We start from the raw sequence: 24692 nt of genomic DNA on the forward strand, positions 1-24692 counted from the left end.
TATGGAAGAACCGCTGGTAGCCAAGGTGGCAGCAAGAATCCTAGCAGCTGTCACCTGACGTATCCGTAGTAGTCAGCAATTTCCATTTCTTTGTCCCTCTGGGTGAAAAATTGCAGCTTCCCCGAAGAGGTGTATCTGGCAGCATTCTCCCGTTGTTGTTGAGCCCGCCTCTTCATGGCCTCTCGCTCTGGCCTCTGCTCTTGTTCGATGGGCTTTGACATGACTGGCTCAGGCACGTTGGGTTCCCTCCATGGAACTCGTTGCTTGCTGAAGTCTTGGAGTAGAAGTTGGGTTTGGAGCTTGGGTGGGGACTGGCGCTTAGTCACAGCAGGGGGAACAGGCTCGCGCTGGAGAGAAGCGCCAGATGAAGTTTTGTAGGGTGCAGGCCTAGGAGCAGCAGGCTGAGGGACACGAGGCTGGGTATGGTTGGTCCAAGCCGGTTGGGTTGGGTTGGCCACAGTTGGCTGAGCTGGTTTGGCGGGACCTGGCAAAGAGGCAGGAGCTGGCTGGGATGAATTGACTGCAGCAGGTTGAGCTGAGTCAGTAGAACCAGGCTGGGCACGGTAAGCCACAGCAGGCCGATGTGAGGCCAGAGACTGTGGCCTCCGAGGAGCGGGTCGAGCTTGAGGCTTGTCCCAGGCAGAAAAAGGCAGAGGTATCAACTTGACCTTCCCAGGAGGAGGCCGCTCACACTGGGATGGAGATGGACACTCTGTTTCAGCACTGCTGTCTGGTTTCTGGGCTTGGACTTGCGTTTTCTCAGGCCTCTTACCCTCACGTGGGGTATGCCGCCGTGGCTGGATCGCTGGGGGTGGCTGGGGGTCTTTGGGGTTGCTTGAATTTCCCAAGAGCCGACAGGAAGAGAGCCCAGTTTTCGTCTCATTCTTCTTCCCCAGCGCATGAAGAACCTTCACAGACTCCAGCATGCGCACGCCAAGGGAGGTTCGAGGCTTTTGAAAGCTCTCTTGGCGAAGCTCAGTTTGGTGTTCCTTTCGCTTCGTGTTGGGGATTGCTGGCTTGTCTTCTGCCTTGACTTTGTTCCCTGACTGCTTGTTCTCTTCAGCCTTGTTTCTTCCTCTGGTCCTTTTGGTCTTTTCCTGCCCATGGCTCTCAGTTTTGCTGATCTTTCCGGATGCAGCTTTCTGAGGTTTGCCTTGAGAGTGCTTGGCCGTGTTCGCAGGAGCCCTGTCACTGACTGCAGCAGTGCATATAACCGCTTCTCCCCCTAACAGGCACTCTGGATCCTTTGGCTGGATTTTGGCCTTGGGAGCACCACCGATAGGCTCAGAGGCTTTCTGTTTGTTCTTCCTGGGTTGATCAGAGGGAACCTTTACGACACTTGGCTTTTCCTGCACCTGATTCACCTTAATGGCTCTGGTGTCTTCAGCTTTGATCACGTTGGGACCTTGGGATCGATCAAGATCTTTCCAAGAATTAAAGAGCTGGGGAAGGTGAATATCCTCCGCCAGTGTAGTAATGTCTGCAAGACCACTGCTAGGTTCAGTCCCATTTTCAAGTGTCCCTAGGTCCTGACGACTCAGGCTGTTCTCTCCCAGATCAGCATTTTCAGAACCAGGCTGCTCCTCTTGGCTGAGGGGATCGGTGCAGGCCAGCGGCTGGGGAATATCAGGGATTCCCAAAGGGAGTAGTGGAGGATCTTGGTTTTCTATTGGGATCTGGTAGGCCTCCAGAGGCTTTGACAGCTTGGTTTTGATATCCTCCACGTTCTTACTCTCTGTTTGTCCCTGGCTTGGAGCTGGAGGCAGGGCCAGGAGACGCCTGGCACTCTGGACTGGAGCTGTCACTGAAATGTCCCCAAGTTCAGATGGTGGGTTACTCTCAAGTATGTGACTGTTTCTGCTACTGCAGGACTTGGGGAGTTCTTGAGTTTGTGTCACACAAAACGTCTGGCTTGGAGGTTGCAATCCCAGGGAATTTTTCATCACCAGGGAAGTCTCCATCACTACAAAGGGATCAAGGGAGAAGTCAGTCCCTGGTAAATGAGATGCTCCCCCTAAACACCAACACAGCAGTCGTGTACCTTTCAAGGGGTTCAGGGGAAAGATGGGCAAGGCATTTCTACTAACTCTTCTTAAGGATCATGGACAGTGCCCTATGCTACGAGGTAAGCGGTGACTGTTGTAATGCTTAACTGGTGATCATTTCATGTCACTGATCCTTGGCTCTCTTTGTATCTCATAGGACTGTTGTAAGTCCAATACAAAATGAGTCTTCTTTTTAAACAACTGAAATGTTTTACAAAGCCTAGCATTCTCATATAGAGTCCTTTCAATTCTCCCCACTTTCCCGAGAGGCTAAGAACACTTCACACCATGAACTAGGAGAGGGGGTAGAGCCCTTTCTGATGAAATACAGAAACAAAGACAGAGTCTTAGCCTGCTTGCTCTCTGGACAGGATCTCGGACCACAAGGTCTTAAATCCTGGTATAAATGACGGAAGTGAGGACACTTCAACTGGCACTCTCATAACAAGAGTTCTGAGACACCTTCCAAAGAGACTGTAGCAGTAGACGAGGGAAGGGAGTGCTACAGTGTGGTAGTACAGGGGGAATGCTCGGCTACAGCAGTGAAAAATGTGGTACCTATTGGTGTGCTCTCGGGGTTCTTGTACATGTAGCATAGATGACCTTTACAGTGTCCCTGCCACCTTCCCACCTGCATTAGGTGTTCTTTTTGTTTTTTTGTTTTTTTTAATTTACGTTTATTTATTGATTGATTGTTTGAACTTATTTATTCTACGTATTTATTTTTTTGGCTGCACAGGGTCTTCATTGCTGTGCACGGGCTTTCTCTAGTTGCGGCTAGCGGGGTCTACTCTTGGTTGCGGTGTGCGGGCTTCTCTTGTTGCGGAGCATGCGCTCTAGGCGCGTGGGCTTCGGTAGTTGCGGCTCACGGGCTCTAGAATGCAGGCTCAGTCGTTGTGGCACATGGGCTTAGTTGCTCCACGGCATGTGGGATCTTCCCAGACCAGGGCTCGAACCCGTGTCCCCCGCATTGCATTGGCAGGCGGATTCTTAACCACGGCGCCACCAGGGAAGCCCTAGGTGTTCTTACATAGAGTCTAAAAACAGAGGGCACTGAGCGAAGGTAGTGGTTACTAAAGGCTCAGGATCTAAATTCTACCTGTCTCTACACCCCTTCCCAGCTGTCGATTTGACCCCATTTGTGAATGCCGACCTCATTCTTCAACTTTCTCTGCCGTTTGTATACTCACCTTGAAAACTTGTTTCTGTGATGCGTTGAGCAGACACAGGGTGGCAGATTGCAGAGGTGGAAGCTGGTGGTCGGATATTTGTGGGCTGAATCTCCTTCAGTCCCATTCCCATTTCTGGTTGCGCAGAGGCCCTACTTCCTGTGTATGACGCGGAGCCATAGGATTGCGGGCAGGAGCCAAGTTCTCCATACAGTGAAGACCCCAGTGTGCCTTGGTTATAGTAATATACCTGGCTTCCTTCCTGGTAGGGAAGTGACAGGCGGCTATGCCCCTGATTTGGAATCTGAGATGGTGCTCCCTGAGCAAGCCTGGCAGAAAGTGATGGATATAGAGGGACCATGTTATTGGCGTCTGAAGTTTTATCATACTGGGCTGCCATAAACATGGAGGAAGCAGCTGGGTGCCGGTCAGTGAGTGCCAGAGTAAAGTCTCCGAGTGAAGAGGAATTCTTTTCAGTGCTTCCTGTGATGTCCCACTCAAGAACACCTGGATAGGAAGGAGCTGAAGTGGAGATCTGGCTGTGGTCAGTAACTCCAGATAACATAGTCGTGCTGGAATGTTGGTAAAGGTAGGCACTACCCATGAGTGTCTGGAAAGAGGTACCGGTAGCCGATGCCGAACTGACGGCAGGGGCAGAGACTCTGGAGAAGTTGCAGACACTTCGTGTTAGGGAAGTTGCATTGCTCACCACAGGAAGAGAATGCTGCAGAGAATTTAGAGTTCCAAGTAGAGATGGATTTTGGAAATTTTCTGTAAGAACAAGAGGGTCATGAAAAACTCAGGGAGGTTGAGAAATTCTCACTACGTTTGAGGAACAGCATTATCTTAAGGTTCTTGCTCTCAGGACACCTCTACTATCGACCCTTCCTGAGAAACCCAAAATCAGAGAGTTAATGATGGCTGTAAGGACTGAGCAGTTTTCCACTCTTCTGTATTAACTGCCTGTGCTCCCATCTTGGGCACAGATGGGCAGAAGAGCCAAGTGGTATGGTTCAGACATTGTTCTCTAGGCTGGAAGCAACCTTCTCCCTGCCCTGTCTTTCCCTTCAGCCTGCACTCGTACTGACTTCTATGCTATTTCCTAGACTGGAAGCATTTTAGAACTAGGAGGCCCTTAGAGAACTTTCTCTTTTTTCAGTCTCATTTCACGAGTAAGGAAACTGAGGCTCAGAGAGGTCGGGTTGACTTGTTCAAGTTCTCTCATTATGTTAGTGTCATTACCAGGTTTCAGAACCTAAGTATCCTGACTTCCTTGCCAGGACTCCACTCTGAGCATGATAGTGCCAGAAAGCAGGAGAAATAGAACTTATAATATAAGCATTTTTTTTGTCCATTAGAAAACAGTACGGCCATTACCATTGTCATCTTCATTGTCTCCCTTTGCTTGTGCAGTTCCCACGCTATTACCTAGAGTTGACGTATAGCTCAGTCCAACTGGTGAACTGAAAGAGTCATTTTTGCCCTCTTCAAGCCTGGTTTCTCATCCTACCTCAAAATGATTACCCGAAAGTGGATTTCTTAAGTGCTTTTGGAAAGAGAAAAGTTATCTGATTACTTCAGATTACTCATCTATAAAGTGGTTATAACACCACCACCAATAATAATAGCAGTAATAATTAATAGATGAATAAGCTGATCTATTGCGTATGATTTATATGGAGGAAGATACAATAAGTTCTAGAAAGACAAAGAAAAATCATGAAAAACATGTTACGTAACGAAAAAGAAATCCATAGATATTAATGAAAACTGGGGTATGTGGGCAAGTATCAAAGCCTAATGAATTTACTAACAAATGACATTCTGTACCATACATGCAATATTATGAAAGTGAATTTTGCCCACTCTATTTTAGTGAATACTATTAACCAAAAAACACGATGGAGGTGATAGAGGTGAATGAATTCCTAGCCAATGCATACAGACAGAGACGATAAATCAGTAAAAAATGCACAACAAGCAACAGAATGCAACAAATGTGAATGTATAGGTAGCCACAACATATGTAGACAAGTATTTCAATGAAAACCGGTACAAAGCAGACAGCAAAATAGTAAGTGTAAAAGAGTTTCATTATTGTGCTCATTCATATTTTTACCCAGCAAGTAACAGGTATTAAGCCTAGGAGAAATATATCTTTCCATGAATATAACTCATATAATAAGCAGAAAGGAAGCTTAAAAAGTATCAAGAAGGTTTTTGTATTTATCCTAGAACTTAGAATCATCTTCCACATCCAAGAAGATGACATCCCAAGACCTCAAAAAACCATCATCCCTAGAATCCAATTAAAAAAGATTTTCAAATGTAAGAAAATCCAAAGGACTCCACAACATTGTTTTAGATAAATGTGGATGTTTGTGTTTTCTTTTTTTCTTTTGCCGCGCCGCGTGGCCCTGGCCGTGAAAGCACCGAGTCCTAAAGCGCTGGACCGCCAGGGAATTCCCTAAATGGGGAATTAGAGATGTGGGGCTTGACTTTTTCTTTTTCTTCTCCGGTAGCTAAGATCTACAAGCGAACGATGGCTATTGATCAATGTGCTCTCTGTGTTAGGAAGGAAATAACTGTAAAAATGAAAAGCAACCTTGCCTTAGAAGCTACATATCACACAAAGGAAATAGTCCTTCTGATTCAATGTAGAAGATATCATTTAAAATGTTTAATTGGTCAAATGTCTACCTAGTTTAAAAATTAGAAAGAATAGAACACTGAAAAGCAGCCCCCTAGATAACCACTTTGGTTTCTGGTTTCTAGGAAGCATCATTTCTAAAACATACTTCTAAAATGTTTCTATTCCAAACTGTCAAGTGCCAGCTGTATTCAGAGAGGCAATAAAAGAAAGAAAACGGAGTATGACTTTTCTGATAGGCTGCCCTTCCTGGTGATCCCCTGTTCTGGCCTTACTTTCCTTCTTAGTCTGTTAATGTAAGGATTTGCTACCATCAGCTTTGTTTTGCCCTGCTCTGAGCAGATTTCCCTCTGTGCTGTTTCTGCTTTAATTTAAAATCTTTGGCTCCCATCAACATTCCATGGCAAACTGCCTCTTTCTTGAGAGCTCCTCTATGCTTTCCCTCTTCATTCTTATATTTTTTTCCCATCTCTTGGTTCCTGTTGGCCTGTGCTAATGAAAACAATCCTAAACTTGCTTACGTTTGACTCTGTGCCTCCCTATATAGCCCAGTACTCTCCATCCTCTCTCCCTATTCTCTCTTTTCAACTAGTCGAAATACTAGTGGAGGGAGACCATTGGAGATGAAACATCTTGGTATATATCGCTAGTTTTCTGTGTCACCTGGCTTTTCTATGTTTCTGTTGAAACACTCTTTTGAGAAGTCTCTGATTTCATTTTCTACATGGGTACCCTTTAAGGCTCAATATTGGAAAAGAAGGGGATCAGAGTGATCAACCCAATGTGGTATCCTAACGTAACAGATAAGGAAAGCAGCAGGCTTTGTGAGGCAGTCAGTGATTTGTCCAAAGTCACACAGACAGTAAACGTCAAAGTCAAAACTGAAATTAGGTCTCCAGACTTGTAGTTCAATACTTTCCCTCATTATTCCACGCTATTTTGAATCTCCTCCTCAATTTAGGGGCAAAAGAAATCGAACGCAAAACTTTCCAAAGTTTCTTTTCTTACCTGACATGGTCAGAGAAGAGGAGACATCAACTGCAGGTACAAGGGATGAGGAGACAACACTAGAGGATGTCTGAGTGGCTGCAGCTGAACGGCGCACGTGTCCAGTACAAAGGTCACTGGTTACTGGTCCAAACGGCTCCACGGAAACCCCAAGACCTCTACCAAGTGGTAGTAGGTTTGGTAGGAGAGTGATGTCACAAAGCAGGCAGTTGAAAGGTATGAGCTAGCCAATAGGGAGGTCCGATCCCCAACAGGAGGGCGGGCTTGGGTGAAGAGAGCGTAGGAGAGCTAAAACAACCCCTCAATTTCTGAGCTCTGGGGAGGAAATCCTAGAAGACAGATTTACCTCCCCCAGGCTCTTCCATTAGGGAAATCATTGCAACATTTCTTACAGACGTTCATTAATATAATTAACTAACAGTTACTTATATTCTACAGAGTATTCTATTTTATGTATCATATACTTAGAGCTATATAGATCTTATTTAACTAGTATCCTTAGGAAGGAAAGAGCCATGTAGTTTGAACTATTACAGTTGTAACTTGGTTAAAGAGCAGGGTGAAGTTTGTTGAGTGTACCCTGTGGAGAATGTTGTGGTCCAAGGCTCTTCTCTTTTAGTTTCTTCTCCTTGACTCCTACCTTCCTTGGGCTGGGCTAGGCTGGGGGCCAGGTTGGACTTGCGACTTAACATTTCTCTTCCGCTTTCTTTTTTTTTTTTTTTCTTCCATTATGGGCATTGCTTCTAGGACAAGCCTTGGTCTTGCATTGGATGTTCCTTCCTGTCAACTTCCAGCAGCAGGAGTCTTCTTTTCAGTGCTTGATGCTTCACGAAATAGACTCTGCCCATTGGCAGCAAATACCAGAGAGCCAGGAGACAGAGCTGGTTGCAGACCTTTCCTCTTCCAGCCTTTGGTTGCAATTGTTTTGCCCATGATTTGCTAGCTCTAGTTCCTTGGGCCACACAGGTATCCTGCCATCCAGCTCTTTTTATATGTGAGAGACATTCTGAACACTGTCCCTCTTTCTTTGCACAGAAGTATATACAGTGTGGCAGTTACCGTAATCTCCTCCCCCTTGCAAACAGCCCCTCTAGAATCTCGGACCTCTAGGACTCTCTGTCTTGCATGCTTGGGTGCAAGGCCAAGCACAATGAAGAGGAGAATAATTAGAGAAAGAGGAGGACATTGGTGGAGAACTGGGAGCAGGTAAGGTGAAAGGGCACCGGAGAAAAGAGATGCATGTAGGTTTTTTGGTTTCTGTGGGAAACAAGTTGACACACTTGGGCCTCATTTTGTATTAACAGAACAGAGAGTTGTAGATATAAGTAGCTAGATCGTGCAGCAACTGCCATGAAGTCTGTACACTGAAGAGAACAGTCTCACATCTAGTTTTCATTTTGTTTTATGTCATATTACCTTATTTATAGCATTCACTGGTATGTTTGTAGAACGCAGATGTTTTCAAATGCTCTGGTTTTGTCTACATGGTTATTTCCTTGTCCTATTTGTAAGGAATCCAACATTGTAAGACATATTGCATGTTTTTCTCTTGACGATTGTTTACCTTGAAGCGTCATGAACTAACTTGAGCTGTTGGATTTTGTGGAGAAACTTTAAAAAGGGTCTGTGAAAAAGGCATTGTGGTGAGTCGCATTATGCACCCGAGCGTAAGGAGCAGATATCTGCCACCAGCCCAGCTTGGCCTGGATTGCCTCTGTGTTAGTTCCCCTGGTTAGTGCTTTTCTCCCTAACCACTCTTGTGACTGTGATAATGTGAGTTAAGGGCTGAGTTGCTAGTGATTTATGTGTGAGGTAGGCTGGTTTGAGGGAGGAAATCTATGGACCTAGTCATTTTCCTTGGTGGTAAGCTTTCAGGGGTGCAAAGATCGATCTTCCTGGGGACTTTTCTGGTACCAGGAAGATATCGCATAGATGGGACCTCTAAAGACACACATTTAATTTTTAGGCCTGTTGTTCCTATTATGGGATGTGAGTTTCTTCACTGATGGGGATGCTGCTTATCTGAGAAGAAACTGTGAAAGGTGGTGTAGTATAGAGGTGTGGCTTAAGCTTTTAAGTTTTCTTCAAGGTTTTTCCCCTAAGCTTCATACTTCAGACGGCCTACTTACATGAGACTAGTATGTGATGTCAGGCTAACAACTTCCTAAATACCTGCAAGCCAGATCAGTGTCTCTTTTCTCTATATTCCCATGGAAATCAAGGGTCCCGCCGAATTTTCCATCGAAACAGTTGATTTGTGCTGTCTCTAGGAATTCTACAGGGCGTACTGTTGCTTCCTAACCGGTGTCATTTGGGAGATCCACCTCTGTACGTTCAAATGATTAATTTTGAGACTCTGCTCATGTGTGCAGTAAACCCTTTAATTCCCTAAGACCTTCCTTTCCTCCATCTCATACCCCATTAAGCCCGCTTCAGTTTATCTCCTGAATTTCTTTGGAATCTGTCAGCTCTCCCTCAACATCCTAATACTGAACTTGCCTGTCTGTTGCGATTAGGTCCTAACTAGTGTCCATATATCTTGTTTCCCTCCAATCCATTCTTCACACAAGAAAGCTTCAAAGCAAGTTGGAACATTGCTCATAAACATCGCTCACAAACATTGTTTTGAGAATAGAAAACACACTGGTGGCCTTTAAGACTCTGCGTGCCCTAGAATCCTCTCTGCTTCTCTAGCCCCATCTTGTGCCACGTTTGCCCTCACTTTCTATGCTTCAGATACACTGAATTAACCTTAGTTCTCACTCATCTGACAGAAGTCAGTTGAGAAATTATTTTTCACTGTGATTCCTAGCATTAAGGAATTTGATGATCAGGTTTTGTATGAGGACTAAAACTAAACTGGGAAGTGGAAGAATTGCGTTTCAACTGTTTCAGTCAACACGCATGTATTAATGATACCTAAGTATTGAACACCGGGCTAGGTTTCATGAGGGATACAGAAGTTCTGGCCATCTCTGGTTTTGGGTATCCCTTATTTGTTGAGACCTTTGCGTTGTTTGGTTGCCTTTTGTCTGTTTTCCAGATGGGAAAACAGGAACAAGGGAAGTATAGGTTATTACTAGGTGGGGTTGAACAAGTGGAGCAGCAAACTGCAAAGCAGAAAGAAGAGGGACGTACTATAGAGGGATGTGATTTCCATTTTCAAGGCGCCTGCATCCTGTGCAGGGAGACAGCCTAACATAAAATGTGCCTAACAAAAGATCTATTGACTTCTTACTAAAAATCTCCAGTTCATATAACCCAGGGGTTTATACCTTCTCCTTTAAAAGTTCTATTCCTGGGACTTCCCTGGTGGTCCAGTGGTGAAGACTCTGCGCTTCCAATGCAGCAGGCGTAGGTTCAATCCCTGGTTGGGGAGCTAAGATCCCACATGCTGCGCAGCCAAAGAAATTTTTTTCAAAAGTTATACTCCTGTGTTGTTGAATTTAGTGGTTTAGATTTTGTTTGAATGTTAAGAAGATTTCAGTTTATTTACCAGGAACAAACAAAACATAATGTAAAAATAGTTTCCCAGAAACGATTTCCATCGTTCTCTTCTTCCCTTTCTCCCGCAGACTGGTGTTTCATCTTGACAAGTTCTCTGAAGTTCTCTGTCATTCCATAGGAAAGCTGTCTGGCTTGGAGGTTGCAATCCCAGGGAATTTTTCATCAGCGGGGAAGTCTCCATCACTACAGAGGAATCAAGGGAGAAGTCAGTCCCGGGTAAGTGAGATGCTCCCCCTAAACACCAACACAGCAGTCGTGTACCTTTCAAGGGGTTCAGGGGCAAGATGGGCAAGGCATTTCTACTAACTCTTCTTAAGGATCATGGACAGTGTGCCCTATGCTACGAGGTAAGCGGTGACTGTTGTAATTCTTACTGGTGATCATTTCATGTCACTGATCCTTGGCTCTCTTTGTATCTCATAGGACTGTTGTAAGTCCAATACAAAATGAGTCTTCTTTTTAAAAAACTGAAATGTTTTACAAAGCCTAGCATTCTCATAGAGAGTCCTTTGAATTCTCCCCACTTTCCCGAGAGGCTAAGAACACTTCACACCATGAACTAGGAGAGGGGGTAGAGCCCTTTCTGATGAAATATAGAAACAAAGACAGAGTCTTAGCCTGCTTGCTCTCTGGACAGGATCTCGGACCACAAGGTCTTAAATCCTGGTATAAATGACGGAAGTGAGGACAGTTCAACTGGCACTCTCATAACAAGAGTTCTGAAACACCTTCCAAAGAGACTGTAGCAGTAGACGAGGGAAGGGAGTGCTACAGTGTGGTAGTACAGGGGGAATGCTCGGCTACAGCAGTGAAAAATGTGGTACCTATTGGTGTGCTCTTGGGGTTCTTGTACATGTAGCATAGATGACCTTTACAGTGTCCCTCCCACCTTCCCACCTGCATTAGGTGTTCTGTTTTTTTGTTTGTTTTTTTTTTTTAATTTACGTTTATTGATTGATTGATTGATTGAACTTATTTATTCTACGTATTTATTTTTTTGGCTGCACTGGGTCCTCATTGGTGTGCACGGGCTTTCTCTAGTTGCGGCTAGCGGGGTCTACTCTTGGTTGCGGTGTGCGGGCTTCTCATCGCGGTGGCCTCTCTTGTTGCGGAGCATGGGCTGTAGGCGCGTGGGCTTCGGTAGTTGCGGCTCACGGGCTCTGGAATGCTGGCTCAGTCGTTGTGGCACATGCGCTTAGTTGCTGCACGGCATGTGGGATCTTCGCAGACCGGGGCTCGAAGCCGTGTCCCCTGCATTGGCAGGCGCCACCAGGGAAGCCCTAGCTGTTCTTACATAGAGTCTAAAAACAGAGAGCACTGAGAGAAGGTAGTGGTTATTAAAGGCTCAGGATCTAAATTCTACCTGTCTCTACACCCCTTCCCAGCTGTCGATTTGACCCCGTTTGTGAATGCCGACCTCATTCTTCAACTTTCTCTGCCGTTTGTATACTCACCTTGAAAACTTGTTTCTGTGATGCGTTGAGCAGACACAGGGTGGCAGATTGCAGAGGTGGAAGCTGGTGGTCGGATATTTGTGGGCTGAATCTCCTTCAGTCCCATTCCCATTTCTGGTTGCGCAGAGGCCCTACTTCCTGTGTATGACGCGGAGCCATAGGATTGCGGGCAGGAGCCAAGTTCTCCATACAGTGAAGACCCCAGTGTGCCTTGGTTATAGTAATATACCTGGCTTCCTTCCTGGTAGGGAAGTGACAGGCGGCTATGCCCCTGATTTGTTCGTGGGCCTCCTGATACAGCAGTTCCCTTGGCTCTGGCCCTGTCGTCAGCTGCCCCTAGGAGGACTCTGAGCCCTAGCCACTTCTCTGGTAGATTTGCCTATTCCCCCACTATAATCACACCTGAATAAGGCAACTCAAACCTTTCAGAGATGTGTCGTGAACCTCTTGTTTTCTGAAATACCTATCTGGTGGTTGTGAGACTTAAGGCCAACCTCCCCGAGAGACTTTGTTTCTATTTCTCCTAGTAAACCTAGACTCATCTCCTGTCACCTTCAACTCTACTCCAATTGTGTTCTTTCAACCCAGACCCCTGACCCTGCTTTTTACTTCTGCCATTTCATCCTCACTCCTGCTTCCTTTCCTAAATCCATACGTCTCTTTTGGCCTTCCTAGCCCTGGGCCAAGTTCCTTCCTCTTTCCTCAGTTTTTACCCCTTTCCTTCATTCTCCCATCCAACTTTCAGGCCTTCCTTTCTCACGCCCCAGTTAGCAGCATCTCAAAATTCGAAAGGTTTATTACTCATCTATTAATTCTATTCCATTTACTTATTCGGTTCTATACCTATCTTACCTATGTATGGAAGAACCGCTGGTAGCCAAGGTGGCAGCAAGAATCCTAGCAGCTGTCACCTGACGTATCCGTAGTAGTCAGCAATTTCCATTTCTTTGTCCCTCTGGGTGAAAAATTGCAGCTTCCCCGAAGAGGTGTATCTGGCAGCATTCTCCCGTTGTTGTTGAGCCCGCCTCTTCATGGCCTCTCGCTCTGGCCTCTGCTCTTGTTCGATGGGCTTTGACATGACTGGCTCAGGCACGTTGGGTTCCCTCCATGGAACTCGTTGCTTGCTGAAGTCTTGGAGTAGAAGTTGGGTTTGGAGCTTGGGTGGGGACTGGCGCTTAGTCACAGCAGGGGGAACAGGCTCGCGCTGGAGAGAAGCGCCAGATGAAGTTTTGTAGGGTGCAGGCCTAGGAGCAGCAGGCTGAGGGACACGAGGCTGGGTATGGTTGGTCCAAGCCGGTTGGGTTGGGTTGGCCACAGTTGGCTGAGCTGGTTTGGCGGGACCTGGCAAAGAGGCAGGAGCTGGCTGGGATGAATTGACTGCAGCAGGTTGAGCTGAGTCAGTAGAACCAGGCTGGGCACGGTAAGCCACAGCAGGCCGATGTGAGGCCAGAGACTGTGGCCTCCGAGGAGCGGGTCGAGCTTGAGGCTTGTCCCAGGCAGAAAAAGGCAGAGGTATCAACTTGACCTTCCCAGGAGGAGGCCGCTCACACTGGGATGGAGATGGACACTCTGTTTCAGCACTGCTGTCTGGTTTCTGGGCTTGGACTTGCGTTTTCTCAGGCCTCTTACCCTCACGTGGGGTATGCCGCCGTGGCTGGATCGCTGGGGGTGGCTGGGGGTCTTTGGGGTTGCTTGAATTTCCCAAGAGCCGACAGGAAGAGAGCCCAGTTTTCGTCTCATTCTTCTTCCCCAGCGCATGAAGAACCTTCACAGACTCCAGCATGCGCACGCCAAGGGAGGTTCGAGGCTTTTGAAAGCTCTCTTGGCGAAGCTCAGTTTGGTGTTCCTTTCGCTTCGTGTTGGGGATTGCTGGCTTGTCTTCTGCCTTGACTTTGTTCCCTGACTGCTTGTTCTCTTCAGCCTTGTTTCTTCCTCTGGTCCTTTTGGTCTTTTCCTGCCCATGGCTCTCAGTTTTGCTGATCTTTCCGGATGCAGCTTTCTGAGGTTTGCCTTGAGAGTGCTTGGCCGTGTTCGCAGGAGCCCTGTCACTGACTGCAGCAGTGCATATAACCGCTTCTCCCCCTAACAGGCACTCTGGATCCTTTGGCTGGATTTTGGCCTTGGGAGCACCACCGATAGGCTCAGAGGCTTTCTGTTTGTTCTTCCTGGGTTGATCAGAGGGAACCTTTACGACACTTGGCTTTTCCTGCACCTGATTCACCTTAATGGCTCTGGTGTCTTCAGCTTTGATCACGTTGGGACCTTGGGATCGATCAAGATCTTTCCAAGAATTAAAGAGCTGGGGAAGGTGAATATCCTCCGCCAGTGTAGTAATGTCTGCAAGACCACTGCTAGGTTCAGTCCCATTTTCAAGTGTCCCTAGGTCCTGACGACTCAGGCTGTTCTCTCCCAGATCAGCATTTTCAGAACCAGGCTGCTCCTCTTGGCTGAGGGGATCGGTGCAGGCCAGCGGCTGGGGAATATCAGGGATTCCCAAAGGGAGTAGTGGAGGATCTTGGTTTTCTATTGGGATCTGGTAGGCCTCCAGAGGCTTTGACAGCTTGGTTTTGATATCCTCCACGTTCTTACTCTCTGTTTGTCCCTGGCTTGGAGCTGGAGGCAGGGCCAGGAGACGCCTGGCACTCTGGACTGGAGCTGTCACTGAAATGTCCCCAAGTTCAGATGGTGGGTTACTCTCAAGTATGTGACTGTTTCTGCTACTGCAGGACTTGGGGAGTTCTTGAGTTTGTGTCACACAAAACGTCTGGCTTGGAGGTTGCAATCCCAGGGAATTTTTCATCACCAGGGAAGTCTCCATCACTACAAAGGGATCAAGGGAGAAGTCAGTCCCTGGTAAATGAGATGCTCCCCCTAAACACCAACACAGCAGTCGTGTACCTTTCAAGGGGTTCAGGGGAAAGATGGGCAAGGCATTTCTACTAACTCTTCTTAAGGATCATGGACAGTGCCCTATGCTACGAGGTAAGCGGTGACTGTTGTAATGCTTAACTGGTGATCATTTCATGTCACTGATCCTTGGCTCTCTTTGTATCTCATAGGACTGTTGTAAGTCCAATACAAAATGAGTCTTCTTTTTAAACAACTGAAATGTTTTACAAAGCCTAGCATTCTCATATAGAGTCCTTTCAATTCTCCCCACTTTCCCGAGAGGCTAAGAACACTTCACACCATGAACTAGGAGAGGGGGTAGAGCCCTTTCTGATGAAATACAGAAACAAAGACAGAGTCTTAGCCTGCTTGCTCTCTGGACAGGATCTCGGACCACAAGGTCTTAAATCCTGGTATAAATGACGGAAGTGAGGACACTTCAACTGGCACTCTCATAACAAGAGTTCTGAGACACCTTCCAAAGAGACTGTAGCAGTAGACGAGGGAAGGGAGTGCTACAGTGTGGTAGTACAGGGGGAATGCTCGGCTACAGCAGTGAAAAATGTGGTACCTATTGGTGTGCTCTCGGGGTTCTTGTACATGTAGCATAGATGACCTTTACAGTGTCCCTGCCACCTTCCCACCTGCATTAGGTGTTCTTTTTGTTTTTTTGTTTTTTTTAATTGACGTTTATTGATTGATTGATTGTTTGAACTTATTTATTCTACGTATTTATTTTTTTGGCTGCACAGGGTCTTCATTGCTGTGCACGGGCTTTCTCTAGTTGCGGCTAGCGGGGTCTACTCTTGGTTGCGGTGTGCGGGCTTCTCTTGTTGCGGAGCATGCGCTCTAGGCGCGTGGGCTTCGGTAGTTGCGGCTCACGGGCTCTAGAATGCAGGCTCAGTCGTTGTGGCACATGGGCTTAGTTGCTCCACGGCATGTGGGATCTTCCCAGACCAGGGCTCGAACCCGTGTCCCCCGCATTGCATTGGCAGGCGGATTCTTAACCACGGCGCCACCAGGGAAGCCCTAGGTGTTCTTACATAGAGTCTAAAAACAGAGGGCACTGAGCGAAGGTAGTGGTTACTAAAGGCTCAGGATCTAAATTCTACCTGTCTCTACACCCCTTCCCAGCTGTCGATTTGACCCCATTTGTGAATGCCGACCTCATTCTTCAACTTTCTCTGCCGTTTGTATACTCACCTTGAAAACTTGTTTCTGTGATGCGTTGAGCAGACACAGGGTGGCAGATTGCAGAGGTGGAAGCTGGTGGTCGGATATTTGTGGGCTGAATCTCCTTCAGTCCCATTCCCATTTCTGGTTGCGCAGAGGCCCTACTTCCTGTGTATGACGCGGAGCCATAGGATTGCGGGCAGGAGCCAAGTTCTCCATACAGTGAAGACCCCAGTGTGCCTTGGTTATAGTAATATACCTGGCTTCCTTCCTGGTAGGGAAGTGACAGGCGGCTATGCCCCTGATTTGGAATCTGAGATGGTGCTCCCTGAGCAAGCCTGGCAGAAAGTGATGGATATAGAGGGACCATGTTATTGGCGTCTGAAGTTTTATCATACTGGGCTGCCATAAACATGGAGGAAGCAGCTGGGTGCCGGTCAGTGAGTGCCAGAGTAAAGTCTCCGAGTGAAGAGGAATTCTTTTCAGTGCTTCCTGTGATGTCCCACTCAAGAACACCTGGATAGGAAGGAGCTGAAGTGGAGATCTGGCTGTGGTCAGTAACTCCAGATAACATAGTCGTGCTGGAATGTTGGTAAAGGTAGGCACTACCCATGAGTGTCTGGAAAGAGGTACCGGTAGCCGATGCCGAACTGACGGCAGGGGCAGAGACTCTGGAGAAGTTGCAGACACTTCGTGTTAGGGAAGTTGCATTGCTCACCACAGGAAGAGAATGCTGCAGAGAATTTAGAGTTCCAAGTAGAGATGGATTTTGGAAATTTTCTGTAAGAACAAGAGGGTCATGAAAAACTCAGGGAGGTTGAGAAATTCTCACTACGTTTGAGGAACAGCATTATCTTAAGGTTCTTGCTCTCAGGACACCTCTACTATCGACCCTTCCTGAGAAACCCAAAATCAGACAGTTAATGATGGCTGTAAGGACTGAGCAGTTTTCCACTCTTCTGTATTAACTGCCTGTGCTCCCATCTTGGGCACAGATGGGCAGAAGAGCCAAGTGGTATGGTTCAGACATTGTTCTCTAGGCTGGAAGCAACCTTCTCCCTGCCCTGTCTTTCCCTTCAGCCTGCACTCGTACTGACTTCTATGCTATTTCCTAGACTGGAAGCATTTTAGAACTAGGAGGCCCTTAGAGAACTTTCTCTTTTTTCAGTCTCATTTCACGAGTAAGGAAACTGAGGCTCAGAGAGGTCGGGTTGACTTGTTCAAGTTCTCTCATTATGTTAGTGTCATTACCAGGTTTCAGAACCTAAGTATCCTGACTTCCTTGCCAGGACTCCACTCTGAGCATGATAGTGCCAGAAAGCAGGAGAAATAGAACTTATAATATAAGCATTTTTTTTGTCCATTAGAAAACAGTACGGCCATTACCATTGTCATCTTCATTGTCTCCCTTTGCTTGTGCAGTTCCCACGCTATTACCTAGAGTTGACGTATAGCTCAGTCCAACTGGTGAACTGAAAGAGTCATTTTTGCCCTCTTCAAGCCTGGTTTCTCATCCTACCTCAAAATGATTACCCGAAAGTGGATTTCTTAAGTGCTTTTGGAAAGAGAAAAGTTATCTGATTACTTCAGATTACTCATCTATAAAGTGGTTATAACACCACCACCAATAATAATAGCAGTAATAATTAATAGATGAATAAGCTGATCTATTGCGTATGATTTATATGGAGGAAGATACAATAAGTTCTAGAAAGACAAAGAAAAATCATGAAAAACATGTTACGTAATGAAAAAGAAATCCATAGATATTAATGAAAACTGGGGTATGTGGGCAAGTATCAAAGCCTAATGAATTTACTAACAAATGACATTCTGTACCATACATGCAATATTATGAAAGTGAATTTTGCCCACTCTATTTTAGTGAATACTATTAACCAAAAAACACGATGGAGGTGATAGAGGTGAATGAATTCCTAGCCAATGCATACAGACAGAGACGATAAATCAGTAAAAAATGCACAACAAGCAACAGAATGCAACAAATGTGAATGTATAGGTAGCCACAACATATGTAGACAAGTATTTCAATGAAAACCGGTACAAAGCAGACAGCAAAATAGTAAGTGTAAAAGAGTTTCATTATTGTGCTCATTCATATTTTTACCCAGCAAGTAACAGGTATTAAGCCTAGGAGAAATATATCTTTCCATGAATATAACTCATATAATAAGCAGAAAGGAAGCTTAAAAAGTATCAAGAAGGTTTTTGTATTTATCCTAGAACTTAGAATCATCTTCCACATCCAAGAAGATGACATCCCAAGACCTCAAAAAACCATCATCCCTAGAATCCAATTAAAAAAGATTTTCAAATGTAAGAAAATCCAAAGGACTCCACAACATTGTTTTAGATAAATGTGGATGTTTGTGTTTTCTTTTTTTCTTTTGCCGCGCCGCGTGGCCCTGGCCGTGAAAGCACCGAGTCCTAAAGCGCTGGACCGCCAGGGAATTCCCTAAATGGGGAATTAGAGATGTGGGGCTTGACTTTTTCTTTTTCTTCTCCGGTAGCTAAGATCTACAAGCGAACGATGGCTATTGATCAATGTGCTCTCTGTGTTAGGAAGGAAATAACTGTAAAAATGAAAAGCAACCTTGCCTTAGAAGCTACATATCACACAAAGGAAATAGTCCTTCTGATTCAATGTAGAAGATATCATTTAAAATGTTTAATTGGTCAAATGTCTACCTAGTTTAAAAATTAGAAAGAGTAGAACACTGAAAAGCAGCCCCCTAGATAACCACTTTGGTTTCTGGTTTCTAGGAAGCATCATTTCTAAAACATACTTCTAAAATGTTTCTATTCCAAACTGTCAAGTGCCAGCTGTATTCAGAGAGGCAATAAAAGAAAGAAAACGGAGTAGGACTTTTCTGATAGGCTGCCCTTCCTGGTGATCCCCTGTTCTGGCCTTACTTTCCTTCTTAGTCTGTTAATGTAAGGATTTGCTACCATCAGCTTTGTTTTGCCCTGCTCTGAGCAGATTTCCCTCTGTGCTGTTTCTGCTTTAATTTAAAATCTTTGGCTCCCATCAACATTCCATGGCAAACTGCCTCTTTCTTGAGAGCTCCTCTATGCTTTCCCTCTTCATTCTTATATTTTTTTCCCATCTCTTGGTTCCTGTTGGCCTGTGCTAATGAAAACAATCCTAAACTTGCTTACGTTTGACTCTGTGCCTCCCTATATAGCCCAGTACTCTCCATCCTCTCTCCCTATTCTCTCTTTTCAACTAGTCGAAATACTAGTGGAGGGAGACCATTGGAGATGAAACATCTTGGTATATATCGCTAGTTTTCTGTGTCACCTGGCTTTTCTATGTTTCTGTTGAAACACTCTTTTGAGAAGTCTCTGATTTCATTTTCTACATGGGTACCCTTTAAGGCTCAATATTGGAAAAGAAGGGGATCAGAGTGATCAACCCAATGTGGTATCCTAACGTAACAGATAAGGAAAGCAGCAGGCTTTGTGAGGCAGTCAGTGATTTGTCCAAAGTCACACAGACAGTAAACGTCAAAGTCAAAACTGAAATTAGGTCTCCAGACTTGTAGTTCAATACTTTCCCTCATTATTCCACGCTATTTTGAATCTCCTCCTCAATTTAGGGGCAAAAGAAATCGAACGCAAAACTTTCCAAAGTTTCTTTTCTTACCTGACATGGTCAGAGAAGAGGAGACATCAACTGCAGGTACAAGGGATGAGGAGACAACACTAGAGGATGTCTGAGTGGCTGCAGCTGAACGGCGCACGTGTCCAGTACAAAGGTCACTGGTTACTGGTCCAAACGGCTCCACGGAAACCCCAAGACCTCTACCAAGTGGTAGTAGGTTTGGTAGGAGAGTGATGTCACAAAGCAGGCAGTTGAAAGGTATGAGCTAGCCAATAGGGAGGTCCGATCCCCAACAGGAGGGCGGGCTTGGGTGAAGAGAGCGTAGGAGAGCTAAAACAACCCCTCAATTTCTGAGCTCTGGGGAGGAAATCCTAGAAGACAGATTTACCTCCCCCAGGCTCTTCCATTAGGGAAATCATTGCAACATTTCTTACAGACGTTCATTAATATAATTAACTAACAGTTACTTATATTCTACAGAGTATTCTATTTTATGTATCATATACTTAGAGCTATATAGATCTTATTTAACTAGTATCCTTAGGAAGGAAAGAGCCATGTAGTTTGAACTATTACAGTTGTAACTTGGTTAAAGAGCAGGGTGAAGTTTGTTGAGTGTACCCTGTGGAGAATGTTGTGGTCCAAGGCTCTTCTCTTTTAGTTTCTTCTCCTTGACTCCTACCTTCCTTGGGCTGGGCTAGGCTGGGGGCCAGGTTGGACTTGCGACTTAACATTTCTCTTCCGCTTTCTTTTTTTTTTTTTTTCTTCCATTATGGGCATTGCTTCTAGGACAAGCCTTGGTCTTGCATTGGATGTTCCTTCCTGTCAACTTCCAGCAGCAGGAGTCTTCTTTTCAGTGCTTGATGCTTCACGAAATAGACTCTGCCCATTGGCAGCAAATACCAGAGAGCCAGGAGACAGAGCTGGTTGCAGACCTTTCCTCTTCCAGCCTTTGGTTGCAATTGTTTTGCCCATGATTTGCTAGCTCTAGTTCCTTGGGCCACACAGGTATCCTGCCATCCAGCTCTTTTTATATGTGAGAGACATTCTGAACACTGTCCCTCTTTCTTTGCACAGAAGTATATACAGTGTGGCAGTTACCGTAATCTCCTCCCCCTTGCAAACAGCCCCTCTAGAATCTCGGACCTCTAGGACTCTCTGTCTTGCATGCTTGGGTGCAAGGCCAAGCACAATGAAGAGGAGAATAATTAGAGAAAGAGGAGGACATTGGTGGAGAACTGGGAGCAGGTAAGGTGAAAGGGCACCGGAGAAAAGAGATGCATGTAGGTTTTTTGGTTTCTGTGGGAAACAAGTTGACACACTTGGGCCTCATTTTGTATTAACAGAACAGAGAGTTGTAGATATAAGTAGCTAGATCGTGCAGCAACTGCCATGAAGTCTGTACACTGAAGAGAACAGTCTCACATCTAGTTTTCATTTTGTTTTATGTCATATTACCTTATTTATAGCATTCACTGGTATGTTTGTAGAACGCAGATGTTTTCAAATGCTCTGGTTTTGTCTACATGGTTATTTCCTTGTCCTATTTGTAAGGAATCCAACATTGTAAGACATATTGCATGTTTTTCTCTTGACGATTGTTTACCTTGAAGCGTCATGAGCTAACTTGAGCTGTTGGATTTTGTGGAGAAACTTTAAAAAGGGTCTGTGAAAAAGGCATTGTGGTGAGTCGCATTATGCACCCGAGCGTAAGGAGCAGATATCTGCCACCAGCCCAGCTTGGCCTGGATTGCCTCTGTGTTAGTTCCCCTGGTTAGTGCTTTTCTCCCTAACCACTCTTGTGACTGTGATAATGTGAGTTAAGGGCTGAGTTGCTAGTGATTTATGTGTGAGGTAGGCTGGTTTGAGGGAGGAAATCTATGGACCTAGTCATTTTCCTTGGTGGTAAGCTTTCAGGGGTGCAAAGATCGATCTTCCTGGGGACTTCTCTGGTACCAGGAAGATATCGCATAGATGGGACCTCCAAAGACACACATTTAATTTTTAGGCCTGTTGTTCCTATTATGAGATGTGAGTTTCTTCACTGATGGGGATGCTGCTTATCTGAGAAGAAACTGTGAAAGGTGGTGTAGTATAGAGGTGTGGCTTAAGCTTTTAAGTTTTCTTCAAGGTTTTTCCCCTAAGCTTCATACTTCAGACGGCCTACTTACATGAGACTAGTATGTGATGTCAGGCTAACAACTTCCTAAATACCTGCAAGCCAGATCAGTGTCTCTTTTCTCTATATTCCCATGGAAATCAAGGGTCCCGCCGAATTTTCCATCGAAACAGTTGATTTGTGCTGTCTCTAGGAATTCTAAAGGGCGTACCGTTGCTTCCTAACCGGTGTCATTTGGGAGATCCCCCTCTGTACGTTCAAATGATTAATTTTGAGACTCTGCTCATGTGTGCAGTAAACCCTTTAATTCCCTAAGACCTTCCTTTCCTCCATCTCATACCCCATTAAGCCCGCCTCAGTTTATCTCCTGAATTTCTTTGGAATCTGTCAGCTCTCCCTCAACATCCTAATACTGAACTTGCCTGTCTGTTGCGATTAGGTCCTAACTAGTGTCCATATATCTTGTTTCCCTCCAATCCATTCTTCACACAAGAAACCTTCAAAGCAAGTTGGAACATTGCTCATAAACATCGCTCACAAACATTGTTTTGAGAATAGAAAACACACTGGTGGCCTTTAAGACTCTGCGTGCTCTAGAATCCTCTCTGCTTCTCTAGCCCCATCTTGTGCCACGTTTGCCCTCACTTTCTATGCTTCAGATACACTGAATTAACCTTAGTTCTCACTCATCTGACAGAAGTCAGTTGAGAAATTATTTTTCACTGTGATTCCTAGCATTAAGGAATTTGATGATCAGGTTTTGTATGAGGACTAAAACTAAACTGGGAAGTGGAAGAATTGCGTTTCAACTGTTTCAGTCAACACGCATGTATTAATGATACCTAAGTATTGAACACCGGGCTAGGTTTCATGAGGGATACAGAAGTTCTGGCCATCTCTGGTTTTGGGTATCCCTTATTTGTTGAGACCTTTGCGTTGTTTGGTTGCCTTTTGTCTGTTTTCCAGATGGGAAAACAGGAACAAGGGAAGTATAGGTTATTACTAGGTGGGGTTGAACAAGTGGAGCAGCAAACTGCAAAGCAGAAAGAAGAGGGACGTACTATAGAGGGATGTGATTTCCATTTTCAAGGCGCCTGCGTCCTGTGCAGGGAGACAGCCTAACATAAAATGTGCCTAACAAAAGATCTATTGACTTCTTACTAAAAATCTCCAGTTCATATAACCCAGGGGTTTATACCTTCTCCTTTAAAAGTTCTATTCCTGGGACTTCCCTGGTGGTCCAGTGGTGAAGACTCTGCGCTTCCAATGCAGCAGGCGTGGGTTCAATCCCTGGTTGGGGAGCTAAGATCCCACATGCTGCGCAGCCAAAGAAATTTTTTTCAAAAGTTATACTCCTGTGTTGTTGAATTTAGTGGTTTAGATTTTGTTTGAATGTTAAGAAGATTTCAGTTTATTTACCAGGAACAAACAAAACATAATGTAAAAATAGTTTCCCAGAAACGATTTCCATCGTTCTCTTCTTCCCTTTCTCCCGCAGACTGACTGGTGTTTCATCTTGACAAGTTCTCTGAAGTTCTCTGTCATTCCATAGGAAAGCGGTCTGGCTTGGAGGTTGCAATCCCAGGGAATTTTTCATCAGCCGGGAAGTCTCCATCACTACAGAGGAATCAAGGGAGAAGTCAGTCCCGGGTAAGTGAGATGCTCCCCCTAAACACCAACACAGCAGTCGTGTACCTTTCAAGGGGTTCAGGGGCAAGATGGGCAAGGCATTTCTACTAACTCTTCTTAAGGATCATGGACAGTGTGCCCTATGCTACGAGGTAAGCGGTGACTGTTGTAATTCTTACTGGTGATCATTTCATGTCACTGATCCTTGGCTCTCTTTGTATCTCATAGGACTGTTGTAAGTCCAATACAAAATGAGTCTTCTTTTTAAAAAACTGAAATGTTTTACAAAGCCTAGCATTCTCATAGAGAGTCCTTTGAATTCTCCCCACTTTCCCGAGAGGCTAAGAACACTTCACACCATGAACTAGGAGAGGGGGTAGAGCCCTTTCTGATGAAATATAGAAACAAAGACAGAGTCTTAGCCTGCTTGCTCTCTGGACAGGATCTCGGACCACAAGGTCTTAAATCCTGGTATAAATGACGGAAGTGAGGACAGTTCAACTGGCACTCTCATAAAAAGAGTTCTGAAACACCTTCCAAAGAGACTGTAGCAGTAGACGAGGGAAGGGAGTGCTACAGTGTGGTAGTACAGGGGGAATGCTCGGCTACAGCAGTGAAAAATGTGGTACCTATTGGTGTGCTCTTGGGGTTCTTGTACATGTAGCATAGATGACCTTTACAGTGTCCCTCCCACCTTCCCACCTGCATTAGGTGTTCTGTTTTTTTGTTTGTTTTTTTTTTTTAATTTACGTTTATTGATTGATTGATTGATTGAACTTATTTATTCTACGTATTTATTTTTTTGGCTGCACTGGGTCCTCATTGGTGTGCACGGGCTTTCTCTAGTTGCGGCTAGCGGGGTCTACTCTTGGTTGCGGTGTGCGGGCTTCTCATCGCGGTGGCCTCTCTTGTTGCGGAGCATGGGCTGTAGGCGCGTGGGCTTCGGTAGTTGCGGCTCACGGGCTCTGGAATGCTGGCTCAGTCGTTGTGGCACATGCGCTTAGTTGCTGCACGGCATGTGGGATCTTCGCAGACCGGGGCTCGAAGCCGTGTCCCCTGCATTGGCAGGCGCCACCAGGGAAGCCCTAGCTGTTCTTATATAGAGTCTAAAAACAGAGAGCACTGAGAGAAGGTAGTGGTTATTAAAGGCTCAGGATCTAAATTCTACCTGTCTCTACACCCCTTCCCAGCTGTCGATTTGACCCCGTTTGTGAATGCCGACCTCATTCTTCAACTTTCTCTGCCGTTTGTATACTCACCTTGAAAACTTGTTTCTGTGATGCGTTGAGCAGACACAGGGTGGCAGATTGCAGAGGTGGAAGCTGGTGGTCGGATATTTGTGGGCTGAATCTCCTTCAGTCCCATTCCCATTTCTGGTTGCGCAGAGGCCCTACTTCCTGTGTATGACGCGGAGCCATAGGATT

General features: G+C 45.5%; 3 long non-coding RNA genes across 10 annotated transcripts in view; 2 read left to right on the top strand and 1 right to left on the bottom strand.

Moving 5' to 3' along the window:
• The window catches only part of LOC309643390, a 2123356-nt gene that overhangs the window by 1035569 nt on the left and 1063095 nt on the right, over positions 1-24692 (bottom strand). The window lies entirely within an intron of this gene.
• On the top strand, positions 1794-8104 carry LOC309643908. The gene is made up of 2 exons (XR_014254150.1): positions 1794-1996; positions 7908-8104. It is a non-coding gene; the product is annotated as an uncharacterized lncRNA (long non-coding RNA).
• Positions 15551-24644, top strand: LOC309643905. Its single transcript, XR_014254147.1, has 2 exons — positions 15551-15755; positions 24358-24644. It is a non-coding gene; the product is annotated as an uncharacterized lncRNA (long non-coding RNA).

This window comes from Balaenoptera physalus, assembly GCF_965194825.1.
Source record: "Balaenoptera physalus genome assembly, chromosome: 15".
NCBI classification, from domain to species: domain Eukaryota; kingdom Metazoa; phylum Chordata; class Mammalia; order Artiodactyla; family Balaenopteridae; genus Balaenoptera; species Balaenoptera physalus.